Source organism: Theropithecus gelada, chromosome 6 (assembly GCF_003255815.1).
Source record: "Theropithecus gelada isolate Dixy chromosome 6, Tgel_1.0, whole genome shotgun sequence".
NCBI lineage: Eukaryota > Metazoa > Chordata > Mammalia > Primates > Cercopithecidae > Theropithecus > Theropithecus gelada.
In genome coordinates, this window is record NC_037673.1 from 55087872 (window position 1) to 55097315 (window position 9444).

Genomic DNA, 9444 nt, shown 5'->3' on the forward strand with positions numbered 1-9444 from the left:
AAAAAAAAAAAAATTAAGTATATTTCAGATCCTGCTTCTCTGGCCCTGAGCTAATAGTCACCATTGGTCTACCAGTTGAATGTAAAGGGTGAAAGAGTCAAAGCACACAAACAGTCTGGCTCTTAGCCTCAGCAGCTAGCCTCATAAGATTATCTTGACCTGCTGATTTCCAATTGAGGACCAGAGGTAGAAAAGTAAATGTAATAATTGTGTTTCATTGTGCAAGTGAGCCAGGTTTCTATACTGGTCATTAAAATATATAGGAACAGTCTTTCCACTATTGTTTAGCTACTACCATATGCATAGCATTGTACTGAGTGGGAAATGCTGAAGAAAGACCAGGAGGAATTAAGGCTCAAAGATTAAAAAGTCATGATTTCTCCACTTTCAAGGGTTTATTCCTGTGAATAATTATGGTTCAGTGACTAAAGGGGAAACATGTTGATGGGCCCCTGTTAGCAAATAATTATTGACATATTCCAGCCCAGCCCTCCCTTAGTCTATACAAAGATGTAGCATTATGATTGACAGAGAACCCTACAACAGGGGAGCTACGGAGGTGAGGTTACTTCAGAAATACTTTCAGTAGCAGGAGAATGTGAGCTTTGACATTTTAAAAATTCTGTATTGAGTCTACAAAGGCCAGTAAGTAGAAATTATACTTCAGGCTATAGAGTGTGAAAGGAAGACTGGTCACATTGCAGCAGGAATCTGCAAGGATCCTGTTACTAAATTAGTTACTGCGAGAATTATATTTTAGAAGCAAAACTCCAACATTGTTACAAGACGAAAGAAGCTTCTTTGATCTGAGAGGAGATGGTTTTGTGTTGTTTAAAGAAAACAGAGGGCTCTGGAATCTCTGTGAGCCCTAGTCAGTGCCACATCCCCACCCTACCGCCAAGGCCGTGTATAAGCTGGTGTTGACCCAGCAGGATAAGAGTGTCTGGAAACCCTCTTCTGTGGCTGGTAACATGCCAACCTTGAGCCCGGCAAGCCATGAGCAGGCATAGTATGGCGGGAAGGTGCTGTGAGATATTGGCTATGAGTTCGATATCTTCTTTACCTCAGTGCAGAAGAAAGTGACCTGGACCCTCTGGGCAGTGCTGGATGCCATGGGCCAGAGGTGGCTGCTTGTAGTGAGGACTTGGCACCTCGGTGACCTGCACTATGGTGGTCTGATCAACGCAATGAAGTACAAACTGCTGCCAAGCACGGTAGGCTCAGGTAAAGATCTGGAGGTGCTCCTATGCTGTCCTACCACCTCCGAAGGAGCCAGACCATCCAGCCAGACAGCAGCATCGGTAAGGACTGCAAGTATGCAGATCTCACTGAAGATCTGCTACCCACCTGTGAGTCTGAAGGACACTACTGCCAGAGCTCTGCCCTTTTGGAATGAAGAAATAGTCCCCTAGATCAAGGAGGGGAAACGGGTACTGATTGCAGCCCATGGCAGCAGCCTTGGGGAACTGTTATTTGGGGAGGTATTTCCCAGTCAGGAGGCATGGGGGTCAGGACCCACTTGAGGTAGTCTGTCCCTTAGCAAAGCACAAGTGCTGTGCTGGGAGATCCTCTGCTCTCTTCAGAGCTGGCAGGCAGTAACGTTTAAGTCCACTGAAGCTGCACTCACAGCCACCCCTTCCTCCAGGTGGTCTGTCACATGGAGATGGGAGTTTTATCTATAAGCCCCTGACTGGGGCTGCTGCCTTTTTTTCAGAGATGCCCTGCCCAAGGAGGAGGGGTCTAGGCAGGCAGTCTGACTACAGTGGCTTTGCTGGCTGCGGTGGGCTCCGCCCAGTTTGAACTTCCCAGTGGTGGCTTTGTTTACACTGTGAGGGGAAAACCCCCTACTCAAGCCTCAGTAATGGTGGACACCCCTCCCCCCACCAAGCTCAAGCATCCCAGGTCGACTTCAGACTGTTGTGCTGGCAGGGAGAATTTCAAGCCGGTGGATCTTAGCTTGCTGGACTCCATGGGGGTGGGATCCGCTGAGCTAGACCACTTGGCTCCCTGGCTTCAGCCCCCTTTCCAGAGTAGTGAATGGTTCTGTCTCGCTGGTGTTCCACGTGTCACTGTGGTATGAAAAAAACTCCTGCAGTTAGTTCCATGTCTGCCCTAATGGCTGCCTAGTTTTGTGCTTGAAACCCAGGGCCCTGGTGGAGATTCCAAGGGAATCTCCTGGTCTGCGGGTTGTGCAGACTGCGGGAAAAGCATAGTATCTGGGCCAGAGTGCACAGTTCCTCACAGCGCAGTCCCTCATGGCTTCCCTTGGCTAGAGGAGGGAGTTCCCCAACCCCTTAAGCTTCCCAGGTGAGACAGTGCCCCACCCTGCTTGGCTCGCCCTCTGTGGGCTGCACCCACTGTCTAACCAGTCCCAGTGAGATGAGCTGGGTACCTCAGTTGGAAGTGCAGAAATCACCCACCTTCTCCGTTGCTCTTGCTGGGAGTTGCAGACCAGAACTGTTCCTATTCGGCCATCTTGCCAGCCACCCTTTTCTGTGTTTTAAAACATAAAATTGTAATATTGTTCCCAGGGTTTGGATTTGATCTGTGCCTACTCATATAGCTGCATGTTAAAATACTGAAATAGTTTCATAGAGATTGGATCATTGTCACTGCCTCCAGTTCCCCTAATGCCCTCTCAGAACCTTGGCTGGCCCAGATCTCTTCTGGTTCCTCCCCTCACCAATCTCCCCATTACAGTTTGTAAAAGTGATGACATCACTTCCTTCTTTTTTTTTTTTTTTTTTTTTTTTTTTTGAGACGGAGTCTCGCTCTGTGTAGCCCAGGCTGGAGTGCAGTGGCCGGATCTCAGCTCACTGCAAGCTCCGCCTCCCGGGTTCACGCCATTCTCCGGCCTCAGCCTCCCGAGTAGCTGGGACTACAGGCGCCCGCCACCTCGCCCGGCTATTTTTTGTATTTCTTAGTAGAGACGGGGTTTCACCGTGTTAGCCAGGATGGTCTCGATCTCCTGACCTCGTGATCCGCCCATCTCGGCCTCCCAAAGTGCTGGGATTACAGGCTTGAGCCACCGCGCCCGGCCCCTTCTTTATCTCCACATCCCTTTGCATGACTTGTGGTTTTTTTTCTATCAAGAGGCAGTGTCTTTGTTCAGCCCCTGAATTTGGGCTGACCTTGAGACATGACTTGGTGAATATAATGCATATATATTAGTTTATTCAAATAATAAGCCTAAGCCTAAATAAGTCTTGCGCTCTCTCTCGAAAACATTCTCCACAGTTGTAAGAACAAGCCCATGATACCCTGCTGAGGCATGAGAAACCAAGTGGAACAGAGATGAGCCATCCCAACTGAGGCTGCCTCAGACCAGATTGAACTGACAGCTGACCAAAGATACAGGAGTAAGCCCAGCTAAGATCAGGAGAACTAGTTGAACCTGGCATAAATTTCTGATTCTCAGATTTATGAGCTAACTAGATGGTTATTGTTTTAAGCCTCTGGGTTTAGGGATAGTTTCTTACGTAGACATATTTATTATACATTTGTAATATTACACATAATTTATTATAATATTATGTACACAGAAATAAATAATATCCCAATAATCCGGCATTTAAAAGGGTATCAACTGGTGTAACTGAGGTCCTCCAGAAACCTGCTCCCATGCTAAATCTCCATTTTGTTTAGTGGATTCCCATGATGCAACGATAATTGTATTAGGAAAAGATCATTAGCTTTTTATTTATTTATGGGTCTTTTTTTTTCTTTCTTTGAGACAGAGTCTCACTCTCACCCAGGCAGGAATACAGTGGCACAAACACAGCTCACTGCAGGCTTGAACTCCAGGGCTCAAGGGATCCTCTTGCCTTAGCCTCCCAAGTAGCTGGGATTTCAGGCATGCACAACCACATCTGGCTAATTTAATATTTTTTCATTTTATTTTATTTTTGCTAGAGATGAGTTCTTCCTATATTTTCCAAGCTGGTCTCAAACTCCGGGGCTCAACCAATCCTCCTGCCTCGGCCTCCCAATGCTGGCTTACAGCTGTCAGCCACTGTGCCCAGTGGAGTGTGAGCTTTCACATTTTTAAAATTCTATATTGAGTTTGAGTTTGCAAGTCTGGGAAGTAGAAATTACACTTCAGGCTGTACAGTATAGAAAGATTTGTCACATTTCACCAATGTCTGAAAGGATCCTGGTACTGAAAAAATCCTAGGTATGTAAGTAAAGTATATTATTATTAATACTTGTATGCTTAGCTGTCATTAGTTGGTTGTAATTAGAAATAATTTGACGATATTTTAGAAAAATTTCTTAAAAGTTTAATTTACTAATTAAAATTTATTTTTAGTTATCACTGTTCTCTTACCAAAGTTAAAGAGAAAGGAAAGCTTTCTACTCAAGTTAAATTTCTTTCTGGGCAAAACTGAGTAAAAAAGAAGACGAACAGTGTAATTTAAAAACATGGGTAAAAACCAATGAGCTAAAAATTTCAGTTCATAAAAAACCTCCACATAGATGTTTATAGCAGCTTTATTCCTAATTGCCAAAAGATGGAACCAAATAGTGAATTAAAAAAAATTACACTGTGGTATATCCAGATAGTGACATATTGTTCAGCACTAAAAAGAAATGAGCTATCAAGCCATGAAAGACATGGAGGAAACTTAAATGCTTATTACTAAGTGAAATAAGCCAGTCTTTAATGGCTATATACTATATGATTCCAACTATATAACATTGTGGAAGAAGCAAAACTATGGAGACAATAAAAAGATCAATGACTTCCAGATCAACAGGTGGAGCATTGAGATTTTATGGCAGTGAGACTATTCTATGTAATACTGTAATGATAAATACATGTTGTTATACATTTGGGAAAACTTACAGAACAAGAGTGAACCCTAATGTAAACTATAGATTTTTACTGACAATAATATAACAAGATTGGTTCATCAGTTGTAACAAACAAACCACACTAGTGTGAGATGTTGATGGTAGGGGGAGCTTTCTGTGGGGTGGGGGCAGGTGAGTAGTATATGGGAAATTTGTACTTTATGTTTAATTTGTCATGAGCCTAAAATTCCTCCAAAATATAAAGTACCTGTCTTTAAAAATTTGATGAAAGATTTGTACAGTTGCTTTATCAATGACTGGTCAATGAGAATGTGAAAAAAAAATCTTCAACTTTATTAACTCTTTGGGAATGCAAATGCAAACTACAATGAAATACCACCATGCAGCCACTAAAATGGCCAACATTAAAAAGACCATCAATACTTCAGTGTTGGCAAGGATGTGGAGCATCTAGATCCTTCACACATTACAAGTGTAAAATGACACAGCCACTGTTTCTTGTAAAGTTAAAACATGTGCATACTCAGCAATTCCACTCTTTAGTACTTACCCATGAGAATTGAAAACATATGTTAATAAAAAGACTTGTGTACTAATGTTCACACCAGAACTCCCGAACTGGAAACAGTCCAACTAGCAAGTACATAAACAAATTTTTGTATGCTCTTACCATAAATTCTATTAAGCAATAAAGTAAAAAGAACTACTAATTTAGTCCGTGACATGGATGAATCTCACAGTCATTATGCTGAGCAAAAGAAGCCATACACACAGTAATGACGGTGTGACTATACTTACATGAAATTCTTTAACAGGCAAAACTAACCAATAGTCATGAAAACATGTCAATGGTCATTTGCAGGTGGATGGGAAGGAGGGGAGAGAAACTGAATGCGCAGAGGCAAAGGGAAACTTTCTGGGAAAATGCCGATGTTCTATATTTGGAATGGGCTGGTGATTATACAGAAGCATATTTGTCAAATTAAGATACCTGTACCTTTAAAATGTGTGATATAGTGTATATAAATTCTACCTGAATAAATAAGTACATTTAAAAAAATATTCTTCTGAAGTCAGATTTTAATTCTAGAGGTAGAAAAACATATCCTATGTGCATGGTAGACATTGCTCATCAATTATGATGTATTTTTCAGCTTTCCAGGCATGCAAACGCAGTGCTCCAGGCAGCCACCGTGGGCCATTAGGATTAGCCCAGTCCTTGAAATCTCTTTGCCACTCTAGGCTAAGGCCATCCTAGGCTATACCTACCAGATATGCCTATGCCCCAGAGCAGGAAGTGTGGCTGCCTTCATAGATGTATAACACATGTGGTCACACAAAACCGTCATGCTTGCAATGGCCTCATGTCTGGTTTAATGTTCTACTATCGGCCAGGCGTGGTGGATCACGCTTGTAATCCCAGCACTTTGGGAGGCCTAGGTGGGTGGATCACGAGGTCAGGAGATCAAGACCATCCTGGTTAACACGGTGAAACCCGTCTCCACTAAAAATACAAAAAATTATCTGGGCGTGGTGGCGGGCCCCTGTAGTCCCAGCTACTCGGGAGGCTGAGGCAGGAGAATGGCGTGAACCCAGGAAGCAGAGCTTGTAGTGAGCCGAGATTGTGCCACTGCACTCCAGCCTAGGTGACAGAGCCAGACTCCGTCTCAAAAAACACACAACGATGGGACTACAAAAAAAAAAAAAAAATATATATATATATATATATATATATATATTCTACTGTCATGGTCTTGAAATTCTTAATAGATTTCTAATAAAGTTCCCCTCATTTTCATGTTTCACTGGGTCTTGCAAATTACATAGTGTGGTAGCAAGCCTCTGAATCATAAAGCCCCTGAAACTTTAGTTTTTAGTCTTTAATTACAATCTTTGTATCTTTATGTACAAAAATAAAATTAATTCTTTAATGCTTTTCTTTCTCAATATCTGGTACTCTTTCTCAGGTCAAAGCAAAATACACTGAATTATCTTTATTAATTAGGATAGATATTATGTTCTCTTTTGAGTCAGAAAGCAGTAACTGCTAATTTAAATGGGTTTGATTTCTAAATATCCTTAATTTTTTATTTTTCCATGGGGCATCTTATAAAAAGGCCAGGCCCTTTAACTACCAAGGAGTTTGGAAACACAGGATGGGACATTTGGATGGTGGATGACTCAGTTTGTATTCTTTCTATTTGAATCCTATTCTTTTCATATCTTTAACACCTGTAGCAGGATAAAGTAAAATAAATATTTTTGTACTGTTATCTTGTGTTGAGTTGTGTTCCCTCAAAAGACATTGAAGTCCTAACTCCCAGTACCTGTGAAGGTGACTTTATTTGGCAATACTGTCTTTGCAGATGATCACATTAAATGAGATCAGTGGATAGTCATAATCCAATATGGCTGGTATACTTACATAAAGGAGAAATTTGGACAGGCAGAGAGATTGATCCAGAGGGAAGAAAGTGTGAGAGCACAGGGAGAATGCCATCTACAAACCAAGGAAAACCTGAGACTGCAACAAATTAGAAGAGAGCCATGGAACAGATTCTTCCTCATAGCTTGCACAAGGAATCAAAGATGCCAACACCTTGACCTCAGACTTTCATCCTCCAGAACTGCAAAGCAATCAATTTCTGTTGTTGAAGCCACTCAGTTTGTGGTACTTTGTATGGCGGCTCAGCAAACTAATACAGCTATTGAAATTCAAGAGCAGAAATGTATTATAACAAATTCTAGGATAAATTATGGGGCTTTTGTTTTCTTCTCCATTGCTCAGCCTTCTACACGTAATATCTTTGTTTCCTCATTACATCCTTAGTGGATTTTCCTTGGGTTATCATGAAGGTCCAGGAGGTAATTTGATATAATAACTGTCAGAATGTGGTTCACTTACTGCCTTCATTAAAGTCACGAGGCATGATTGTTTAAAATGCGGGTTTCTGAGTCTGAGAGCAGAAGTACAAAATTAGATTATTTGGGGAAGGATAGCCCAGGAATCTGCATATTTTAAACGTTCTCCAGGTGATTCTGAAGTAATTAAAGTTTGGAAATCACTGAAGAAATCTTTGGCAGGTTGGCTAGTGCCACAATAGGAAATAATTCACAGATAGTGACAATCTGCCCCTTCTCCTGGGTATATTTCTATTCTATGCGGGAGATAAATGGGAAAGATACCCATTTCCCATGAAAAGGCTACTTGCTACAAGTTCCAACCTAGCGGAGAAACTTTATTCTTCCTTATCAAAAGCAACAGTGGAATTCCTGAAACCTGAACCTTCCTATAACCCTATTCCTAACCCCTGATATTTTCCAGAAGAAAGAAAGGTGATCAAATAGTTGAACTGTTAATTATGCTAATTTTTACCTTACCCTTTACTACAGAAAACCAGGTCACACACGAAGAGCTTGTTAGCTAGACTTGCCTTCTTAAAACTACTTCAGGGCAGTAAAGAACTACTACGCAGCATCAAAAGTTGACTTCTTGCTGCTCCAAAGCCCAGTAGGACCTTCCTTGGATAGGCTAGAAAATTCAAGGCTTGAAACCATTCTTTCTGTTTACCTCTTGCTAGAGTGCTCTTATGTGGTGTATCAAGTTCACGATATACAGGAAAAATTACTGTACCTTAAAAGACGGGGAGCCAAATCCAAGATAGAATGAAGGATCAGGTTGTGAAGTCACAAATGCTTTGTTTGGGCCGAATTTGGAAGTCCCCAGGCAAACCTGGGATTCCCCAAAGTTTCTACTGAGAAGTGGTTTAAACTTCCACATGACTTTGATCTTATTTGTAAGACAAAAGGTGATGCTGGAATTCCACTCTTGGTCTATCTCCTACGTTAAAAGGGCAGAACATAGCATTTATTTATTTTTTCTTTATTTCTTCTAAAACAAAAACAAAAACAGGATACATGTGCAGAACGTGCAGGTTTGTTGCATAGGTATGTGTGTGCCGTGGTGGTTTGCTGCACCTATTGACCTGTCCTCTAATTTCCTTCCCCTCAGCCCCCATCCCCCATCAGACCCTGGTGTGTGTTGTTCCCCTCTCTGTGTCCATGTATTCTCATTGTTCAGCTCCCACTTATGAGTGAGAACATGCAGTATTTGGTTTTCTATTCCTGTGTTAGTTTGCTGAGAATGATGGTTTCCAGCTTCATCTATGTCCCTGCAAAGGACATGATTTCATTCCTTTTTATGGCTGTGCAGTAGTCCATAGTGTTTACGTACCCGTTTTCTTTATCCAGTCTATCACTGATGGACATTTGGGTTTGTTCCATGTCTTTGTTATTGTAAATAGTGCTGCAGTAAACATATATGTGCCTGTGTCTTTATAGTAGAATGACTTATATTCCTTTGGGGATATATCCAGTAATGGGATTGCTGAGTCAAATGGCATTTCTGGTTCTAGATCCTTGAGAAATTACCATTCTGTCTTCCACAATGGTTGAACTAATTTACATTCTCACCAACAGTGTAAAAGCATTCCTGTTTCTCCACAGCCTCACCAGCATCTGTTGTTTCCTGACTTTTTAATAATCACCGCTTTTTAAAGATCACAGGCTTGAGATCTACCCAAAGAAAATAGCATTTCTAAGAACTTATTTGTCTTCCTGAGATCATCT

General features: G+C 41.6%; 1 pseudogene; it reads left to right on the forward strand.

The window, feature by feature from the left end:
- Window positions 1-971: 971 nt before the first annotated feature.
- On the forward strand, window positions 972-8304 carry LOC112627007 (annotated as a pseudogene).
- Window positions 8305-9444: the final 1140 nt, after the last annotated feature.